The following is a 23,861-nucleotide window of genomic DNA, read 5'->3' as shown; positions in this document are numbered from 1 at the left end:
GTGAAATAAGTATAGATTGGCTCACCAACAGAAAGCAGGAAATGTATTATACTTGTCCTTTTAGCATAGTAGACATAAAACACATAAGCAAGCAAATTAAGTAGGACAGCATCACCATCGTCTTGGACAGGGTGATTTTATCCTTTGGTGACTCATTATATCTCATTTTATAATAAACTTCTTTTATATAATGCTTTCCTTGAATGTGCCATTAAAGGAAGATGACAGAAGGTAGGAGGTGAGAATGACTAGATGAGTATTCAGCACCAGATTGGTATTCCATTAATATGAACTACCATTTCCTCATCATCAAAGACAGACATTTGCTTGGATATCCATAACCATAAAGTTTTATTTTTACTAGACTCTCGCTTAAAATAACTCTACTTCATAGTATTTTATTTCTTTAAACTGATAAATTATTTATTTATTTAGTGCTGGCAGAGATTCAAATAGAAACACGTTTTCTCACTAAAGATATTGTAGAAAGTATATTCCTGTGTCCTGCACAAGACATAGAGTATCCTGTACCCTGCCTTCTCTTTTCTCCAAATACTCAACCAGGAAAAAAACCAAACCAAACCAAAACCAAAACAAAACCCCAGAACAAAACAAAACAGAATACCAAAACCAGTCTTTTATTAGTTACATTAAATTTTATTACATAAATAAAAGTTATGTCTGCAGCTACAACCACACAGTCAGAAAAAAACAGCCAGAGTTGCCAGTAATTATAAATCCATAATGCGAATATGCTGCTAGTGTTTTGCTCCCTGTAGTCTGTTTCTATAAAAACAAGTGATCTTTTATCCAGCTATGGAATCACACTAAAAAATCATAAGAATTTTAAAAAACAAACTGGAGAGATATGGCTTTGATGGGTGGACCATTCAATGGATAAGGAATTGGCTGGATGGTTGCACTTAAAGAGGTAGGGTCAATGGCCTGATGTCCAAGTGGGGATCAGTGATATTTGGTATTTCTCAGGGGTCCATATCGGGATGAGCGCTGTTCAACATCTTTGGTAGCAACATGGATAGTAGGATTGAGTGCCCCATCAGCAAGTTTGCTGATGATACCAAGCTGAGTGGTGCAGTTGACACCCTGGGGGAAGGGATGCCATCCTTAAGGGAAGGGATGACAAGAGGGACCTTGACAGGCTTAACAGGTAGGCCTGTGTGAACCTCATGCGGTTCAACAAGGTCAAGTGCAAGGTCCTGCACCTGGGTCAGGGCAACTCCTGATATCAACACAGGCTGGGTGGAGAGTGTACTAAGAGCAGCCCTGAGGAGAAAGACTTGGGTGGGGGTGCTGGTGGACGAAAAGCTCAACATAGCCCAACAATGTGTGCTTGCAGCCCAGAAAGCCAACCAAAGTATGGGCTACATCAATAGAAGCATAGCCAGCAGGTCAAGGGAGGTGGATTCTGCCCCTCTAGTCCACTCTGGTAAGACCCATCTGGATTACTGTGTTCAGCTTTGGAGCCCCCAACATAAGAAGGACATGGACCTGTTGGAGTGAGTCCAGATGAAGGCTATGAAGATGACCAGAGGGCTGGAGAACCTCTCCTGTGAAGACAGGTTGAGAGAGTTGGGGTTGTTCAGCCTGGAGAAGAAAAGGCTTTGGGGACACCTTATAGCAGCCATCCAGTACCTAAAGGGAGCTTATAAGATAGGGGCAGACTTTTTAGTAGGGTCTGTAGCAATGTGACAGGGGGTAATGATTATAAACTAAAAGAGTGTACATTTAGATTAGATATTAGGAAGAAATTCTTCACTGTGAGAGTGGTGAGACACTGGAATAGGTTTCCCAGAGAAGCTGTGGATGCCCCATCCCTGGCAGTGTTCAAGGCCAGGTAGGATGGGGCTTGGAGCAACCTAGTCTGGTGGTAGGTGTCCCTTCCTGTGGCAGCAGTGTTGGAACTAGATGATCTTTAAAGTTCTTTCCAACCCAAACCATTCTGTTATTCTATTGTTCTATAATACTGGTTATAGTGAGAATAGGATTCCACACTGAAGGTTTTCTTTCCAGATTAAATTACATAGTTTGAAGTAACAAGGTGTCCTCTTTTTAAAACCTTGCCTGGTGAGGTTTGAATGCATTTTTGAGGAATTATTTAGAATTACATATAGATCAGATGAAGAATATTGCTGCATTGCAACTGATTTACCGTTATTTTGAGACAGGCAAAATGTTATTAAGTTTTGGTTTTAATATTTAAAATATAATTTTAAATTAATTATTTAACAGATTAATTATTTGCACAAGCTACTGCCACCTGCAAGGTAGACACCAATCTCCAATATTTCAGTTTTCTGAGATTCATGTCTATATCATAACAATATTTCTACTGCTGCCCTTTATTCTTTCCACTGCCTCCTACTTACCTAATCCTCTGAGGAGAGTAGGTGGGTAACTTTCTCTCTGATTCTGCATATTTATTTAGTATACTTTCAGCGCATTCTATGTGTGGCACACTTAGACTGCAATCCAGTTGCTATCTCCAAGGCAACTGGTCAATAGCCTGGTTGTATTTATGTTAGTGGAATGGAGAACAAAGGAATACAGAAGAATGTTTTATGGTGCTTCTCCTGTTTTGTATGGCATGGGTGCATGGAGAGAGGGAGAGAGAGAGGAAGGGAAGAAGAGAGGAAGAAAAATGAGGGTGAGAGGGAGGGAAGGAAAGAGTAAAGGAGGGTGGAAAGGAAGGAAAGAGGAAAGGAAGGAGGGAAGTGAGGGAGGGAGACAAGGTGTTTTTCTGCGACAGTCTGAAAAATGGCATGGGTATTGCTTGTGAAAAAATACTCTTGTATTTGGACACATTTATGAATTAACATATTTTTTTAAAATCTTGTTATTCAAAAAATAATATTCCACTGAGTTATGCCATTCCAACTAATACTTCTATTAATGACACTAATTTAAATTTTGGCAGATGAATGCAGAAAAACAACCTTACAAATGTTTAGCTGTTATTCAGGGGAAGCAGTTGAGCCATGCTGCTTCTGTTTCTTCAAGAATTAAATTGACCAGCAGAACTTGGAATGCAACAGAGGCTCAGCTCTCCCCCTTATTGTGCAAGCAACATTGCAACCACATAGGAGTATATAGTCTCCTTTGGGATATAATGAATTATGCAGTTCCAGGGGTAAAGGGATCAGTTCCTGCATGGCTAATTCCTCTTCACATGAGAGTGGTCTGCTGGATGAAGCTCTTCTGCATTTGCTGGCATTTTCAAATCCATCACCATGTGGTCACAATCCGATGTGCATCTATGTCCAGACTAAGCTGTTGAGCCATCAGTAAATATGTACTTCACAATAGGTCATCCTGCATGCCACGGTAAGAGGTTGCTTACATACTGGTTCTTTGATTCAGGTTATTACAGTAAGAAGGATAGAAGGAAAAGATCTGATGTACATTTGAGAGCAGATAAAACAGACAGAGCTGAGAGATTCTGAGGGAGAAGATATGTGCTATTGTGAACAGACTCAAATATTTAAAACACCAAACTTCACACCATGGGATAGGATGATGTTTTACCGAGGCAGAATTTGTAGAGGATTAATCACTTGTTTCTTTATATAGAAACCCCCTATGTATTCCTATTTATAGTTGGTCATTGTCAAGTATCTAAATTTAATCGAAATATAAATTGTATTTCCCCTTTTTCTTTCTCAGTTCTTGTGTACTATTTACTTTCTCGTTAATAGCAGGACTCTTTATAATGAAAAACAATGATCTGGCCGTTTCCCAGCTCTCTGTTTTCCAGCTTTTACATGTCTTATCCTCAGGTCTACACTAAATATAAAAGCCAAAACTTGAGGGACTTTACTTAATTGTTTCAGTTTTAATGTAAACTGATGAGATAATTATGACATCAACAGATGAGGTTCTAGGAAACTGAAGTACTCTGAGACCCAGTAAAAATCAGAGGAAAGTTTAAAATTAAAGAATTCACTTTGCTTTCAGTGGATGTACTTGGTCAGCCTTCTTCCATACTAATGGTAGTAAAGTGACATGGAAATTGATGAGACATCAAGTTCTATTCGCTTGCTTGATTTGTAGAAGGTTCACCAGTTGTGAGTACAGATCACTAGGCAAAACTAGGCCAAACCCCACCTCAATGAGGCTCAAAATTAGTACGAAAATGTGTCTTGTATTCCCTTTATTAACATGCTGTGCACAGCTTTTTGTGAGGGATGGAACTCTAGTCAAATGAAAGGTCTTGTTAGCAACAAGATAACAGCTATTTATGTGTTTATTATGTGTTTGATGCAAACTTGCTGAGCACATAATGCTTCCAAATTGTCTAGGCTTATTTATATTCCTTTTTTTTTTTTTTTTTTTTTTTAATTTGATGGTGACATTAAACTTCACGAAGATATCACCTGAAAGTTGACACCTGCATTTACAAAGAAGCATTAAAGAGCTGATGCAGCATCTTTCACTGAAAGCTTTGCAACTTAGATTATGAAATAATTTGAAAATAAACTTTCATTAAATTAGAATGTGGTAGTATAAAAGCAAAATTACTACATAAATATTTTGGAATGTGCATATGTAAAAAATAGCATTTGCAATGGGTTTGATAGCAATTTTGTCAGTGCAGGAGAGGCACAGAAAACCTAGAAGCAATGCTTTGACAAGATTTCCATCTAAAGGCAATGAAAATTTGCTCATTTACATCAGGTATTTTTTTTTTCTATAATATGTATTTCATGTAATTCTAATACAGTTATTTTAGTGTAAACAAGGAAGTCAAATTCTACATTTCTCATCTATCTCACACTGACACCTGCCTTGTGATCTGAGAAAGGAAAATTGTTTTGTTCTCAAAATCCTTGTTTACAATAAAGTAACTCTTATTTTCCAAGTAAACTGTGAAAACAATAATGTAATGTTTTCTTTTAGCAGTCTGATTTGAAGTACATGGTGTTCACAGCATTTCCAAATGCTTATTGATTAAGACAATTCACTGAATATTACTTCATCAGTAGATTAATTGTTATGATAATCACATTTAATGCATGCTTAATTTCCCCAGTGTAATCAACAATAGAAAGACAACATTTTGTGACACTTTTTAAGATTAAATTATTTAGTGTAAAGAAAGAATGACTTATTTATCCATAAATCATTATAATAGGCACAGTTCAGTACCAGTGAATTTGCCTAACAGAGCTACTATAAGTCATTGTCATACGCCTTTATAACTAGTGGCAAAGATTTGCATAAGGAATCTTAGTTCTTCTATTTTGTCCTACTTTGAATGAAAGATTTAACATAAGTGTATCATTTTAACATTTTTGAATGTATGTAGTTATTGGTGAAATTCTGACTCATTAAAATCAGCAGCAAAATATACATTTATTTAAATTAATCTAGCATTTCAGGCTTTTAAAATAATAATAAAAAAGTGGATATTTTTTAGATTAGTGGCACGGTCAGAATAAAAAGTGCTGCAGGTGGAGCTGCCATTCTGTCAGCTCTTTTTCATGTACCAAGATATATACAGCACAATTGTGCAGCTAAGGATACACAGATACAGTGCTGAAAGGAAAAATAATTGATATCAATAACTACTGTGGATTTCATGAAACCACAAGGTATTGCCAATATTTGAAGCTATCCAAATTATTCTGAAGTGTGTTCAAGCCTGTATTGTCCTAGTAATTTGTTTTTAAGTAAGTCTGGTGCTCAACATATATTAGTTAATGTTGATCCTTTGAAATCATATAACATCAGGCAAATCTCTAAATTTATAATAAAAAACACAACTTACATACTTGTAAGGGATGGTGCAGAGAGGAGATACTAATACTTTAGGTATCCATTTTCTCACCTATTCTTTGGATTAGGGCACTCCAGTAAAACATTTACGGTTTTTGAAGTATGTGCTGAAATTATCTTTCACTTCTTGAACTCAGATATATTACATAGGCTGATTTAAAGGAGTTTTTTTTTTCTTAAATTTATATGATACATGATTTTTTAAAGTTAACTTGTTGCTGATCAATGTAGAATTTATTATTAGACTGTTTTAATTTACTTTAGCTTTATAAAACCACTTTTTTTATCCCTGTAATCAGGTGACTAAACCAGGCTAGCTTAGAAAATTGACTTGTAGTTTATAAGATTTCTTTTATCTATGACTTAAAAGAGTGATTTCTGTGCTTCAGCTTTCCCTTCCTATCCTTGTGTCATAGTTTAACCCTGTCCGGCAACCAAACACCACGCAGCCACTCGCTCACTGCCCCCCACCTGGAGGGGTGTGGAGGAGAATTGGAAAGGAATGTAAAACTTGAGGGTTAAGATAAGAACACTTTAATTATTTAAACAGAATTAAAAAGGTAACAACAACAACAATAATAATAATAACAACAGTTATAATGGAAAAGGTGGGAAAAGGATAAAATCCAAAGGAAAAGGGAAAAAGGAAAACAAGTGATGCACAGTGCAACTGCTCACCACCTGCTGACCGATGCCCAGCCAGTCCCCGAGCAACAATGCCCTCCACAACTAACTGTCCAAGTTTACGTACCAAGCATGATGTCCCATGGTATGGAATACCTCTTTGGCTGGTTCAAGTCAGGTGACCTGGCTGTGTCCCTTCCCAGTCTCTTCTGCCCCTCCAGCACTCTGGCTGGCAGGGCCCAAGAAACTGAAAAATCTTTGACTTAGTATAAACATTACCCAGCAACAACTAAAACCATCAGTGCGTTATCAATATTGTTCTCAGGTCAGAGCCAAAACACAGCACTGTACTAGTTACGAAGAAGAAAGTTAACTCCATCCCAGCTGAAACCAAGATACCTTGCTCCTGAAGGTTGTCACTGAAACAGACATACCTGTTGGTTTGCCTTGGAGTGGGTTCCCCATCCTCTAACGTATTATTTTATTTTGATGAATGAAAGCAAGGCTGAAATCTGATCGGATTGATAATAAATAAATGTTGCTGCATCTAACCACAACTTTGTCAGATCAGTTAGTACCTTGTTCATCATTACCATCTTTTCTTATTCTATCAATTCCATCATCACATTACCATCTTATTCCATTCCACAAATCAAACTGTGGTGAGCTCTATTACTTGCAGCAAGTATCATGCTTTGATATTCACCCCAAGTTTCTACAAAAAAAGCGAGATACGGAATTATTCTGAGCAAGTAAATCTATTCTATGGAGTGACTTGTGAAGAGCTGAGCAGCAGTTGTAGCAGTACTGAAGCTTAACATCCAGGATCTTAAACATTTATATTGAAAACAAGGTTGAGTAGCAGGGAAGCAAGGTGAACGAATATAATTTAGACAGACTGTGACAAATTAACTAAAAGATAACCTTGTACTTAATCTGAAGTGCTCACTCTTGGTTTACTTTATAACCCATGTGACCTGATTTGTAGGTCAGGTTTGGAGTGATAGTAGTGCATCTTCTTCCTGCTCAATTCTGGCAGCAAGTAGAGGAATGAACAGAAAGACAGACAGAAGCACAAAACATGAAACTCCATTATAATAATTTTGTACGACATGACTACCAAGGATATATTTTTAAAGTAATTTTCATCTACAACTATTATTAGATATCCATGTCTTTTATATTTTTTCCCTGTAAAATAAAAAGTTACATTAGGTTTTGAATTGTATTAGTAACAAACTATTGTTGAAATGTATAGAGTTAAGTTGCATTAATATGTATAAAATAAATTTGTATAAATTATATGAGTCAAGCAAACACAGAAAACTATTGCTTATCATTTTTGCAGACCTGAAAAAACACATACAGGATAGGTCATAAATGGCCTTCTGTAAAGCATGATTACTAGATTTGCAGCTAAAAATGTCAAATTGCATACAATGTAAAGGATAAGACATACTGAAGGTGTCTTAGTGTATTTTTCACCAAAATATTCCTATGATTTAAATGTTTTAAACCATTCAACCCTCTGTAACACACCATAACTAATTTCAGACTTGCATAGTTATTTGAAACATTGAGGAAAAATACTGGAAACTGAAAGTTCTATTCATCTGAGAGTTTGTTCTGCTTTTGACCATGAACATTCTGCAAACTTTCATTTTAGACACATGAACAAATTCTCATCCAGACTAGGGACACAAAATCCCTGAAAAGAACATCTCTCCTTCTGCTCTCAACATTTCAGTGTCCCTGATGCCTTTATACACTGCAGTACACAAAAAGATGTTCTGGAAATATGTCACCTAACCAGTAATCTATATTTTCACTAGAAATTTACTGGCATAATTTAATGAAACTCAGAATTGAATGATCAGAAGCTGATTGATAATAAGACCTGCTGTCTGGATTATTTAAAGGCCTGTGATACTGCTAATCAGTACTACCAATCAGTGTGCTATGACAGCTCTTATATTTGCAGTCAGTTGAGTAAGATGTTTCTGAACAAGAATTACCATTGATAATGTAACAAATGAGAATTATTTTTAATAATTCTTATCTTACTTAGCTTATCTTACATGTAGTCAGACACTTAAGGTATGGATAACCCCTGACATTATAAGCTAACAGATGCTGTTGTTTACTGTTTAGATCCCATCCTTTGTCATGGAAACTTCCTCTGCCTTGCATGCTATGGTACTCTGCCTTACTGATTTATCACATATCTTTAAAGGTCTGAGGATGTTTCACTTCACACTTCTGATTCATTTGCACAGTAGGTCTCTATTGAAATTTGTGGGTTTGCACTTGGTACTACTCAAAACTTTTTTATTACTACAGGCAAGAAAGTTTCCAGCAAACCTTTTTTAGATCTTAATGGTGCCTGCATTTACAGGAGTGGCTGAGAGAACAGGGCTTTCAAACGTTTATTTTGACATTAAATGAAGTGCACTAATCATAACCCTTCAAATGCTAAGCTGGAGTGCCATTACACAGCTAGTGCAAGCAGCTCTAAGACTTGTCTGTGACTGAAAGGGGCACTTCCATCCTTTCATCCATGCCACATATTTTTAGTCTCTGAATGTTTTCCAGAACAGGATTCAAGATGTAGGATCAGCTCCATGAAATTGCTGGGGGAAAAGAAAAGAAGAATACAGAATGTTTTCAAATTTGCAGACCGTCAGATTAATGGACTTCTCTGATTGCTGTCTGATTAATGATATTAGTGCTGCAAAGTCAGTGGCTAAGGGGAGAAGCTCCACTTCTTTTGGTCAAGATGAGCAATGCAAGCTAAAGAAAACACAACTCACACTATCCCAGAAAGATAATTTCCACTCAGTCTGGAAACCATTACATCTACACAGCTAGGGAGTGGTGTAGGGCACTGCAAGGTGAGGAGTCCGTGTTCATGGTGGGAACTTTCTAAGCCAAGTCATGGAGGAATGGTATATGGCACCACCTCTTACTTCTGCCACTTCTCATACACCCTGGAAAGACATCCTACCACTGTCATAGTCCTGCAGGAGAGACATATCCCTGTCCACCTGCAGCATGGGGACTGAAGGGTTGCTGTCTGGCACCCCCCAGCTCTGGCACCCTCCTCTGGGGTCAATGCTCTTTCTGCATTTCCTACACTGGCTCAGCCCAGATAAAGGTGCTTAAGGAAGATCTACTACTAGAGTGTTCAAACATCCTCCAGTAAATTTTGGTGGAAATGGAGAAGGGGCTGTTTGTAGGAACAGTTCATTTAGCAGATGTGAAAAGATGTGCTGGTTACTTCCACCAGGGAGGTGGGAAACGTCAGCTGGGAGCAAGGTGGAATTGCTCCTCTCAGTCAGCACAGCTGCAACCAGAACAGGATGTCTTTCTCCACCCATTGTACTTCAAATTGAGGCAGACTAATTTCAAATCTAATAAGTAGCTTCAGTAGTCTCACAGGATTAATTTGGGGCTTGATGAAGTGTGACTCATATCACATGAAGGAGGTCAGAAATACTGTTATTGATGCTTACTTCATGCAAATTATATGGGAGAGACAAGTTCAGAAGCCTTAAAAAGCTTTTGAAACTCAGTATTTTTCTTGTTGCATGCCTAGAATGAGTGAAGAAGGTGAGTTCATTGCCTTGTATGGACTTCTGCAGTGCCAAAAACAATGAATAATTTCTGAAAGGAAATAAAAATTGTACAGCATGCTCTCTTACTTCTTTTATTCTTTATTATTGACAAATGGCTTCATACAAGGATGTATATACAGAGGAAATATATACAGAAGACTGATTATAATTCAGATATTCTTTATGACCCTCTTATTTTCTCTTCAATACAGGAAGGTTAGAATTTGAAATTAGCCCTACTTTAGCTTTAAGCATCAACTACTTGAATTTAAAATGGAATAATTTCATATTCTATTTGGTGTTAAGTTAAAAAGAACAATTGCAGTTATGATTCCAAATAAGTCTAAGAAAACATTTTATTTATTATTTTTTTCTTTTGTAACACAGTGTGCAGTTTTAAATATTTTTTTTCAGGGTTATATATAACTCCATTAACCTCTAGCAAAATACAATTTATTGTCCTTCTTACTCTTACTCATTCATTTTCCTGTCACCATTAAATACTGTGTTGCTCTTCTTAACACTGGCATAAGGACGGTAGAAGACTGGAAGGAGCAACACTAATTCCAGATCGGATACAGGCAGCATAATAAATCTGACTACGCCTTTAGCATCTGTGGTACTCAGTATTCTCAGCTGGTCAGCCATCTAAGTATTTACAAAATGTTAGCTTTCACCATCAGACAAGAGTGGGTATAATCTGTCTGGCACAGACTTAGGTAAAAGCCTAGCTGTCATGAAGAAGAGGTAGGAATCATGCCTCTCCTTCTTATATTCAACAGAAATATTTTGAAATATTTTTAAAAAGGCTTAGTAATGTCATATTATGTTTGGTGTTGAATTTTACTTAGATATTGTCTTTTCTTTCTCTTTCATGAGGTAAATCCACATGCATAATCCTCTAACAGGAAAACAATAACAAAAAGAAAGCAAGGAAAACTAATCTGTGATAGCATATTTCATACTATGATAGCACAAAGGTCTTGAATTACAAGAAATTTATCTTGCCTTAAATGCATTTGCTATATATCACTATCAGGCTTTCAGAAAACCTGATGTATTACAAAAATATTTTTTTTTTTAAATTAAATCTTCTTCAGTCCTTTTTTCTTATTATGCCATTTTTTCCATAAAGGCATGGTTTTCAATATCAATAGTCACACTGTTAGGAAATATACAATAAAGAAAAAAAAAAAAAAAAGGACATATTACAAGTATTTCACTCTGCCATTGTCATAATAGAAGTGTTTATGTGCAGTGTTTGTGTGGCCGATATAGGCAATCTGTGGGGAGGAGCAGGGTCAAAGAGTTATCTATAAATAACACGTAGGTATGAAATCCAGGGGTGTAGAGTGTGGGGGGTGTCACAACCCAGTCCAAGACTGGAGCAAGGTTCTGCTTGTATTCTTGGGAACAGAATTAAGACTCAAAACGGAGTCAAAAGCCAAGGAACTTTATTTGCCTGACAAGTTTGCAAATGCAAAGGAGAGAGAGAGAGAGAGAGAGAGAGAAGGAAAGGAAAGAACAAAGGAAAGAATGAGAGTTCACAGCAATAGCTAACACCCTGGAGCTGCAGCATCCCAATAGTTCAATTAGTTTCCAAGTCTGGTAGGGGAATGTTCTATCCAATGTTGGTTGGTTGTGTTCTTTTTATAGGGTGGTCACGAGCTGTTCAGCTTAACCACACCTTCCACCTGGCAGTGGTGTGCGTGCCCAATAGTGTCAGATGGTTCTCAGAGGTCTCCAGGCCCCTCGATCCCCCCTACCCTGGGTCTGGGCACGTGCACATGGGTTTGGTTAAGTTTCTCAGGATTAGCTCCCACCATTGCTCCAAGGTGTCAGGTGGAGAGTTTCCTGCCTTAATGGTGTTGAGATAAACATTTGCTGTGGTGATGGTGTGAGTTTCCTGCCACAGCAATGTTGAGACAAACATCTGGTGTAGCGATGGTGGTTTTCACCCAATACAGTCTTTTACAGGTGGGGACACTTTTTTGATAGGTGCACTGGTAATGCATCTAATCACATAATAAAGATGTTTTGATACAATTTTATACTACAAATTATAAATGCAATTCATATTAGACTGATCAGCAAGTAAACTTGACAGAAGAGAAGAAGAAAATCTTTAAAAATAATAGAACATTCCATGTGTTAGTCTAGCAAAAAATTCAAATACCCCTGGTTCAGATGTATAACATGACTTCAATGACTCTTTCTTCAGGTTTGGCATCTTTTTTCACCTTGATTTGTACAGCAAAAGATCCAGAGGCAGCAACACTCACATAGTGTGGTCTAGCATGGTCAGCAGAAATCCATTTTCTTGGGAATGGCACATCATGCAAGTATTTAAATAAGTAATTTTGGATGTGTACGGGTTAAGGCTGTTTCATTCCTCCCATAAAATACTCTTTGGAGTCTGGTTTTCCAAAGGAGTTTTGAAGGGATTCATGTTTTAAAATAAGTCAAGTCTTAAACTTTCTGTACTCTATTCCCTAGGAAATCATATTCTTCACTAGGACCTCACACTCTTACTTTTCACAGATCTACTCTAACTAGATGTGTTTATGGAGGGGGGACTGTTGTTAGCATGTGTTGATTTTGATCTAATAGTATGTTCAATAATATGTTAAATAATATTTAACAATAGGATTTTTCTTAACTCCTTCTAGCCCTTTATACAAATGCCAGGTAATTTGAAAGTCCTATTAAAAATTTGCCATTGGCATCTGTCCATTTTGCACAGGCTTATATGGAGATGATTCATGTGGAATAGATCTCCTTTTTCAGACTGACTTGGCATTTACAAGTGAAACCAGTACTACACATCTACACTGATCAGTGTAGCAGTCCCTCTGCACTGAGTACAATACTGCATTAGGACAAAGCTCACTTTGTGGACTTGGGGAGGGATCCAAAGTGGCAATCAATGCTCATGCCATTGCATCCAACTGGGGGATAAGCCAGGCAAACCAAAGCAGTGATATATGTTCCTCAGCTGTCTCCCAAGACGAGAACCACAAGGCCCAAGCACCTCAAGGGTGTGTGTGACTATGGTGGATTCTCTTGAACTCCTCTTTGGAAACCTGCATGCTTGATTACCTCTGAAATACCTGTACACTAACTTGCACAGCATGGGAAATAAACAAGAAGAATTAGAGATCTATGTGCAGGGCCATGATCTCATTGCAGTTACAGAGATGTGGTGAGATAGCTTGCATCACTAGAGTGCTGTCATGGATGGCTTTTTTACTAAAAAAACACATCAGCAAGGCAAGGTGGTAAAGTTGCTCTTTATGTGAGAAAGCAACTGGAATATATTGAGATCTGCCTAGGGGTGGATGTAGAATGGGTTGAGAGCTTATGGGTAAAGATTAAGGGGCAGGCCAACACGGGGAAGAATGTTATGGGTGTTTACCACAGGCTGTAGTAGGAAGAGGAAGTTGATGAGGACTTCAACAGACAGTTGGAGGTAGCCTTATGATCACAGGCTCTGGTGCTCATGGGGGACTTCAAACTCCCTGATATCTGCTGGAAAGACAATTAAGCTAGGCACACATAGTGCAGGAGGTTCCTGCACAGCATCGATGATAACTTTTTGACACAGGTGGTGGAGAAGCCAACAAGATGAGGTGTGCTTCTGGACCTTGCAGAGAAGGATCTGAACTTTGTAGGCAATCTTGGCTGCAGTTACTATGAGATGGTGGATTTCAGGATCCTGCATGGAGGAAGCAGGGCAATAAGTAGGACTGCAGCCCTGGACTTCAGGAGAGCTAACTTTGGCCTCTTCAAGGACTTGCTTGGAGGAACCCCATGTGTTAGGGCTCTAGAACATAGTGGGGTCCAAGAGACCTGGTTAACATTCAGGCATCATGGTATCACTTCCTCCAAGATCAAGATAGGTACATCCCCATGAGTAAGAAATCAAGCAAAGGGGGCAGAAGGCCTGCATGGATGAGCAAGGAGCTTCTGGCAAAACTCAAGTGGAAGTAGGAAGTTTACAGAACATGGGAAAAGGGACAGGTCACATTGGAGAAATATAAGGACATTGTCAGAACATGCAAAGAGGCAGCAAGGAAGGCTACCGTCCATTTGGAATTAAATCTGGTGAGGGAGGTCAAGGATAACAAGAAGGGCTTCTTCAAGTACACCAGCAGGAAAAGGATGATTAGGAAAAATGTGAGCCCGCTGCTGAATGAGGTGGGTGCCGTGATGACAAAGAACAGAAGGCAGGGTTATTGAATGCCTTCTTTGCTTCAGTCTTTACTGCCAAGGCCATCCCTCAGGAATCCCAGATCCTGGAGGCAAGTAAGGAAGCCTGGAGAAAGGAGGAGTTTCTCCTGGTCAAGGAGCAACATGTTAGAGATGACTTAAGCAAACCTGACACCCACAAACCCATGGGCCCTGATGGGATGCACCCCCGACTGCTGAGGGAGACAGCAGATATTATTGCTGAGCCACTGTCCATCTTCTGTGAAAGGTGGTGGTAGACAGGAGAGGTGCCTGAGGATGGGAGGAAACGCAATGTCACCACAGTCTTCAAAAAGGGCAAGAAGGTGGACACAGGAAACTACAGACCATCCAGCCTCACCTCCATCCCTGCAAAGGTAATGGAACAGCTCACCCTGGATGTCATCTCTAAACTAAGCATGTGGAGGGAAGGAAATGTTCTTGGCAGTAGTCAACATGGATTCACCAAGGGCAAATCATGCCTGACCAACCTGATAGCCTTTTTTGATGGAAGGACTGGCTGAGTAGATGAGGGGACAGCAGTGGATGTTGTCTACCTTGATCTTAACAAGGCTTTCTCCCATAATACCCTCATAGGTGAACTCAGGAAATGTGAATTAGATGAGTGGACAGGGACATATTTTGTGAAATGACTGAACGGCAGATCTTAGAGAGTTGTGATCAGCAGCACAGAGTCCAGCTGGAGGTCTGTAGGCAGTGGAGTTCCCCAGGAGCCATTACTGGGTCCAGTCTTGTTCAACTTATAATGACCTGGATGAAGAGACTGAGCGTACCCTCAGCAAGTCTGCTGATGATACAAAACTAGGAAGAGTGTCTAAAAACTAGAAGACTGCACTGCCATTCAGCGAGACCTGGACAGGCTAGGGAGTTGGGCAGAGAGGAACTTCATGGAGTTCAACCAAGGCAAGTGTAAGGTCCTGCACCTAGAGAGGAATAACTCCATGCAGTGGTGCAGGCTGGGGGTTGACCTGCTAGAAGGCAGCTCTGCAGAGAAGGACCTGGAATTTCTGCTGAACAGCAAGTTGCCCATAAGCCAGCAGTGTGCCATGGTGACCAAGAAGTTGAATGGGATCCTGGGGTGCATTAGGATGAGCATGGCCGGCAGGTTGAGGGAGATGATCCTCTTCTTCTGCTCTGCCTTGGTGAGGCCACATCTTGGAGTACTGTGTCCAGTTCTAAGCTCCCCAGTTCAAGGGAGAGAGAGGACTAATAGGGAGGGTCTGGCAGAGGGCTACAGAGATGATGAGGGGACTGGAGCATCTCCCTTATGAGGAAAGGCTGAGAGAGCTGGGCCTGTTTAGCCTGGAGAAGAGAAGACTGAGAGGGGATCTTATCAATGTCTACAAATACCTTAAGGGCAAGTGTGTCAAGAGGATGGGACCAGGCTCTTTTCAGTAGTGTCCAGAGACAGGCCAAGGGGCAATGGGCACAAACCGCAACTCAGGCAGTTCTGTCTGAATATGAGGAAGAACAGCTTTACTTTGGGGGTGACAGAACAGCGGAACAGGCTGCCTGGAGGGGTTGTAGAGTCTCCTCTGGAGACATTCAAAACCCACATGGATGCTAACCTGTGCAACTTGCTCTAGGTGAACCTGCTTTAACAGGGGTTTAGACTAGATGATCTCCAGAGATCCCTTCCAGACTTGACCATTCTGTGACTGTGTTAACTGACTGCTTGTTAGACATGAAATAAATTTCTCCCATGGTTTCTCAGCTTTCCTTTATAAACTTGTTAAAACCTAAATGGTCCATCAAACTAAGTTGATTTTTTTTCCTGCTTTTACAGATGAGCACCACTAAGCACAACCAAATCATAAGCTTTTCCTTTATCTTGACATAACTGAAATTATAATATACATTAACTCAACAATGTTATTCCCTTAGCTATTGGGAACCAGCACATCTTTTAACAAACATGATAATTTGTACTTTCAGAAAATAATTTCCGTAAAGAGCTTTGTGGCTAAAGATATGATTTTCAGTTCTTTGTAATTGCTCATTATTCCTTTTAGTCACTGAAATATTACTCATTATGCACTGAAAAAGTAAGTTAGTCTAGAATAACAACAATAATAGGTACTTGAAATACAGTTTGAACTAGGAATATTTTTTCCTTCTATTGACGTAAAAAAACTTAGAAAGTGGTTCTAAGAAGAAAGAAAAAAAAAGGAAACCAACTTGTTTCTAAGATTTATTCTTGTCCTCCAATCTGCTCCCAAAGAAAAAAAAGAATTGCTGATGTCAGGTGGGTCAAGTCTTCTATGAATTAATTGGATTTTCTGCTAAGGGATTCATCTCACAAGAGATTTCTGGCCATCATTATCATGTAGAAATCTTATGCTAGCCTACTTATGTGAATTTTTCAAGAGCATTCATAAAGGAGAGGAGAGGGGAAAGGGAAAAGCAGTATGGAAAAGGAGTAGGCTACTCACTGCCCTTTGGAGATTATTATAGGACAGGAATGTGATGCAAACCCGAGGTATACTTTGGTGTTTACAAGAAGTGAAATCTCCCTTGGTCCAGAGTCCTGGATGTACAAGGCTTTGTCTTCTCTTCCTGCATTTCAGCTCAGTTATGCTTCTACAACATATCTGTGGGGTGGAACAATACATTAAACTGAATTCCTGTTATTCACTTAATATGAACTGTGGCAGAAATAGTTTTGGTACACTGTTTTGCAATTAGGCTGCATATGCTGGTGGTTGGGTTTTTTTTTTTTTTACCATTTCAAGATACACAGTGTACTTCAGCTTATGAGACAATCAGAAATATTCTTAATTTTAACTATTTAAAACTTTATTTTGTTTGCACAGTTTTATTCTACACTGCAGGGAGTTTACTTTTTTTGAAAGAGGAACTGCAAATTGAACTCTTAATAATTGCAATGATGGCAACAGCAGCTAGTCTCATATTGCTTCCCACCAGGCTCATGAGGTACATTAAGAGCAGCTGTACCAAAAAAAATACTTATGATCCACAAATGTGAGGAGAACACATTGCTACCACATTCATTAAACATAATATTGTTCTCAAACAGCAAATGCAGAAACATGGCAATAGAAGGAGAAAGTGCTGAGGATATTGTGAGCCTCAGCTGAGAAAGCAACCTGACTAGGGAATAGTCCTGAAAAAGAAACCACTGTGGTGTTGGCAAAGGCAACCCATCTGTAAGCACACATTTAAATCTCTGCTGCAAGTACAGAGAACAGCATTGTTCTTGGATGTGAACTGGCTTTTGAACCCACAGGCCCTGCCTTATGAACACAGAGATGATATAAAGGTGAGTAGTGTCTAACCCCCTTGCTCTCTAACCTCACCGAAGTGGGAGGCCAGGTGAGGCTGAGTAGAGTCCGATATAATAGAACTCCATAGCAGCAGACTGCTATTAAGCAAGGCGTTCTTTTGGTCAGTGCTGGGGCAGCACTAGGGATAACTCCACAATAAGTGCTACAACAATTTGGCAAACTTTTGGAGACTATATACCATAAAGTTATACATAATCACAAGATTTCTGAGAACTCATTTAAATATACATAAGATTTCCTGGAACTCATTAACATATGCACATGTCTGGTCTGAATGTGCAGTGATCTTCCTTGGTGGTCTTTGGTTGTGTCAGGGTCTTCAGATGAAGGCTTGTAGTCTGCTTCACTGCACCTACTGATTGACCTTTACTTCTGCGCAAACTCAGTTCTGGGATCAGTAGACCATATTCTTCAAGGCTATCATTCCCATTCTCTTGTAACCTTCTTATTTGTATAGTCCTGTGTATATGTTCTCAAGATCAAGTTGTCTATCATGAGATTGTCCAGGTGCTCCCTTATTTCACACCCATCCCTTATCTTGCAACCATCCAGAGGGGAGCCTCTTTTGTTCAACTGAGTATCTAAGGTACTTACAATGTCTTCCTTGTTTTTGGGGCCTTAACCATTTCAGAGAAAGGGTGGAAGTGACTGGGCAGGTTGCCTCTTCTCTTTCAGTTCACCTTCATACATGCATGCTTGTCCTACAGCAATGCTTTGAACCAAAGAAAAAAAGGGGGAATAATATCCAGTAGCTGCAGGAAGAAGAGAAACAATAGATAATTTTTAGAGCTGCCATTTATCATAAGAGGTAGCTTAGAGCCAAAGCTGCATCCTGACTGCCTTGGTTTCCTCAGTTTACACTTAAGTGTAAGTGTGTGATATGTGGAACTTTATCAAGAAAGGAAGTCTTTATTGGAAAGAGATTGTAATTCACTGTCATTTTACTAATTACCTCACTTGCGGTTTTCAGTGCTCTAAAAGTCCTTAATTTAATCTTCTTACTAATTGTTGGTTGCAAACAGAATAAAGTTCTACAGCTTGCATAAGGATTCCCAGAGAGCACAAAGTATGCTTTGCATCATAGATCCAAACTGGAATTACCTCTTTCCCTGTACCACTATCTGTCTTAAAGAATAATGAAGAATGGAATGGAATGGAATATCTGAATGCAACAATAATGTGAGGGAAAAAAATTTTACTGTCTGTGTAATAAATAGCTACATTTTCACTTCACTAGTATTTCCTGTGAAAGTATCTTCAAATACTTAAGATTTTTAATTTTGATGTTTTGGGTTTTTTAATATTGGGGTAAAACTGTCTTCTCAGGGACAATTGCTTGCCACTTAATTCCATTCAGTTTCTGCTTTTGTATATTAGAAACATGTTCATTTTTTGATATTGCAAATTTCATTTTTTTAAGTATCTACCACTGGAAACAGCTGCATTGGAGAATTCTTTCAGTGTTTGAAACAGCACATGTTTTCTTGATAATCCCTGGAAAACGTAACATAGTTGCAAGTATTTTTTCAGCATTATGTGTAGGTGCAGTTGGAGAGCTGGACAGAGCTTTTTAACACAACCTCACTACACTGCTGTATTTACATATCCTCATACCTATGTCTCTGAAACTTTTCTAGGGATTGAATAAAGTCACAGTAGTTTCTCATTTTGGGTCTGTCATTTTTTCCTGGGCATATCATCAGTACTTGTATTCTCATCATGGAACAGGCTTTATTGCCCCATCTTAAAGCCCAGGTCACACACACAGCCTGACACGCAGACACACAGATACACATTCACTGTGAACACCACTGAAACTTTTTATAGCACCTTCCTAATGACAGATCTGAATTTACTGTTTGTCTTTTCAGGATATATGGCAGTTGAAACAAATGGACATATTTTACTTCACAAAGATGCAAACATGAATGTTCTTTAAGATGGTAAAAGAAATTAAACAAGATAAAGCAAGTACATTCATTTGTTTCCCTGCCCAGGTTTATCTCCCTCTTTTGAGTGATGTTTGACTCAGGGGACTCCTACTACCTCACAAGGGCTCCCTCCTCTTTCCAATTAGTTTCCGTCTTCTGTGGTTCACCAGACTCCTTATACAACAATGAAAGCATGAACCACTATTTTTCTTCTCTCCTCAGCATTCTTCAACTTTCCTTTTTCCTCAGAGCCTCAAACTTCTATCTTTTTTAAAAATATAGACTTACTCTGCTTGTTCATATTCTGGAAAATTCCAGATTTCTCTTAGCCAACATACTTAACTTGGGCAGTCTTTAAATATTCAACAACATCATGACCTAGAGCTGTTCTTCTTTCTAAAGATGTAGGTCCTGCACACCTCAGACACTGCATGTGGGTGAAGGCTTACTATTCTCTAAAGAACAGGGTTTACAGTAGTTTCAATATATTCAATATTTTTTTTAAAAGAAAAATCCTTAATTTATGTGTTATACAAAGTGTCTTAAAATCTTTTTTAAAAAGACACTTTTACAATCTAAAAGCACAAACCAGACTAAAAATAAAATTTATCTTTTCTTCTTTTTTTCCCCCTCATAAGGATATTTCCATTCCCCTGATATACATTCTGATGACAGAGCATTATATTAACCACTTATAATTTTTTCTCCAAGATTCCTTTCAGCTGCCTTTCTCTATAAACAACTAACATAGTTACTCAGAAAGAGAGAACAGGTGGATTAAATAAGCAAGCTGATTGAAAGAAATGGATTATATAAGTATAAATGAATATTGGACTTAAATAATGAGAAGAACTTGCTGTCAAATTGCAGTGTCGGTGGTTTTTTGTTTTTTTGGGTTTTTTATTTAATTAATTTCAGAATATTGTAGATGAAAAAATCTACAACCGTTCTCCACAGGATGTCAGATCAAAACAGCACACATTAACCATGAAGTTAGCTTTCAATTGACAGCTAAAACTGCGGCGTTAAAGATAATTTTTAAAAACATATATTCTAATATACACAATAGATATTCTAAAATGGTAAAGCGCCACCTGTGTACTGTTTGCCTCATAAAATAATTAGCAAAATATAAACTTATAGTGATTTTTTTCCAAATAATTCATTAAAATTCAATTTTATTAAACATTTTTTGTTTGATGAGGTTGTCAGTGTTATTGAAGTATGAAGGGAATTAAATATGTTAGGGTTATGGCATGATTCAGGGATAGTGATCCCTTAAGTCCATTTGCTAATCTACAAATTTTCTTAGGAGGCAATTTAGTAGATTAAGATATTCAACTCAGAAATACAGAAGTGTCAGTGAAACCCCCATCACAATAGATGAATATCTATTTAGTGTTCCCAACTAGGAGATTTCCTTTGTGTGCAAGGTTTTAATCAAGTGCGCACTGTCACGGGTCAGTGGCAGTCATCTGAAATGCAGTTTTCCATAACATTGAAGCTATAGCAGCAGATTATCCTTAGATCTAATACATCTGTTCCTTATTCTTTTTCCAGACCATACTTAATGAATGTATGCATGCAAAAGTCAGCTATTGAAGTATAAGCCTTTAAAATTGTTTCAAAGCAGGAATAATTTTGTAAAAGGGTACAAAAAGGTCTCAAAAAGGATTAAAATAATAAAGAAAAATCCTCTCAAACAGGATTTTAGTGAGCTTCAGGAACAATTTCAAAAACTTTCATGCTTATTAATTTCCTATATTTGGAAACAAAACAAGGTGTCGTTTTCTGTTACCTGAAAGTTTCCAAGACATCTTACTCTCTGCCCATTATTGTCTGAGCTAACTCTGCCTAGATGATGTTTGGATCCAGCAGGTGGGTGCTGTGGCAAGACATAAAGGTGAGTGTTCCTAAACTCTTTCTGACAGAGAACTCTCCTGTATGGGAATCTTCCTCCTTAGTCTTGATAAATCTTATCAAGATGGCTGCTGAACTCCAGATCTGGAGCAAAACATGAAAAGTTCCATCTGGGTACCTACCAGGTGGGCAGAAAAAGAAGCTCAGATACAGCTGCGGTAGGTGGTTGTAACTCTTCACTCGGCATGTCAGCTTTTGGATTTATCTTCTTGGAGCAGAAGAGGAGCATTTGGGGGTTTTGTGGAGAAGTCAAGCATCTAAAGAAAATATTGCACTACTTCATTTATAAAAGTTTAATGACTTTATTGATTCTGGTACATTTATCTTACTGTGCCAAACTGGTGATGAAACTGAAACAACAGTATGGGCCACTGGGTTGGTGGGGGAAGGGAGGGAAGTGTTGAAAGAGGACAGAAAACTAAGGAGGCTCAGGTAGCTCCATTGCTTAGCTGTCTTTGCCAGGTTGTCCTACCCCAACTTGTCCTACCCCATTCATATCAACCTTCACTATTTCACACAAATAACTTGCCTCGATTTTTTCTCTCATTCATTTAAAAAGTCACCGCCATTCCCAGCCCTCTCCTCATTGTCCTGCTCCTACTGCTTCCTGTCACAGAGTTTTGTCAACCAGGACCATACGAACCCTATTTTTTTAAACCAAAAAAAAAAAATATTTAAGGACAATGCACTTCCAGAATTAATTTGGTCCATGGTGTACAGCATTCCTTGTGCAAAAAATGTGAAGATCTGAACCACTGAAAATGCAAACGGTAATGAAAAGAAAGCAGCTGACAATGTAAAGGTTAATTTAACACTGTGGTTCTTTTGCCAGGCTGTAGACTAACTAAAATAAATATGACTTTTATTATCTTCTTCATGACCATGTACAAGTCCCTATCAGCAAAGAGGTTTTAGTTTAGCTTTCATATAATTTGTCAACTTCGAAAAGTACTTAATTTTGAAATATAGCATAATTTTAATTGTGGTCTTTTATTAGCTATCATTGTCAGATTTAACCAACTTGTAAATATAGATTGATCAGGATGTGATAGTAATAGCTTGCACTAGTTTAACAAAAATGGCTATTCTTCATTACCTACTATATTTTTTCTAGAAATTTCTTAATTAAAGTGCATTATATATTATTCCAGGCTCACAAGGACTTGAATGATGTTTTCAAGGCAGGACAAGATAGATACAAATAGCCTTAGAAATTTGGGATTGTTTTATGAAGCTAAAAATCTAAGCCTTTTCTTTTTTCTTTTTCTTTTTCTTTTTTTTTTCTTTTTCTTTTTCTATTCCCACCCCCTCCCCCCAGTGTTACCCTCACATGTCTGTGTATCAACAATATGTCACTATTTCATTAATGCAGGAATTTGTTCTAGTGTAGAGGTGCATCACTAAATTTATGGAAAATTTCATTTTTGTTTCATCCAATTTATAAGCCCTACTACTGGTGTTGGATTAATACATAAGTATTATTGGCAAACAAGGAAAAATCATGTTTCATAAAGTATTTTGTCTATAAACCCAGTCATAAAGAAAAAAGGCATATTCAGAGGTGTTGATCTGTGAACAAATAATGCTTTTTTAAAATAAAGCACTTTTAAATCGTAAGAAAAGTCCAGTCTTTCTGATAAATCCTTTCTCCTCCCATTAAGTTATAATGCACTATCTACTACAGAAGCTGGGGGGGATGGGGATGGACACCAAAAAACAAAACCAACAAACACTTGCCTCTTATATTACACATTTGGGAGGAAAAAAACAGACTTCCATGTAGTCCTACTTTCATACACTTTCATACCCCTAGACTGCATTGTGAACAGGATTTCATGCAGAATGCCGTATAGTTCTTAATGCTGCTGTTCAGGTTTCACATCTCTGTTTCCCATTACCTCAAAAGTCACAACTTTGTCCCACACATGCAAAAAGTTCTGCTGGATATTGTTCCTGGGATATTTTTTTTTTTATAATCTTAAAAACAATAAAGTGATTCTGCTATATAATAATTTAAGGTGTTATTTTTCCTAGAGGTGGCTCAGAATATTTCACTAGAAGTTACAGACTGCTAAACTTCAGTGTCAAATTTTCAGTCATATTTTATAATTAGTAAGAACTGTATGGAACGTAATGTGAAATAATTAGTGATTTCACCAGTTTGGACACTAATTACATGATTGAAGTAAGCTGATTATTTAGAGTTATCAGTGTACCATCAAACTCAAAAGATTTTAAATTTTTAATTTATATGCACATTCAACAAACGTTTTTGAAACAGCCATTAATACCTCTGGAAAAAAAACATTGTTCTGAAAATGTTTTTTAAGAAATTACTTAAATGCTAGGTATTATTTTGCCTGGAACTAGTGTTTAATATATGCAAAACTATTCTAGCATCTCAGTCACATTATGAGTGGGATGCT

The sequence above is a fragment of the Falco punctatus genome (genome assembly GCF_963210335.1).
Source record: "Falco punctatus genome assembly, chromosome: 2".
NCBI lineage: Eukaryota > Metazoa > Chordata > Aves > Falconiformes > Falconidae > Falco > Falco punctatus.
The sequence above is the reverse complement of the archived record's forward strand: the minus strand, read 5'-3'. Positions refer to the sequence as shown.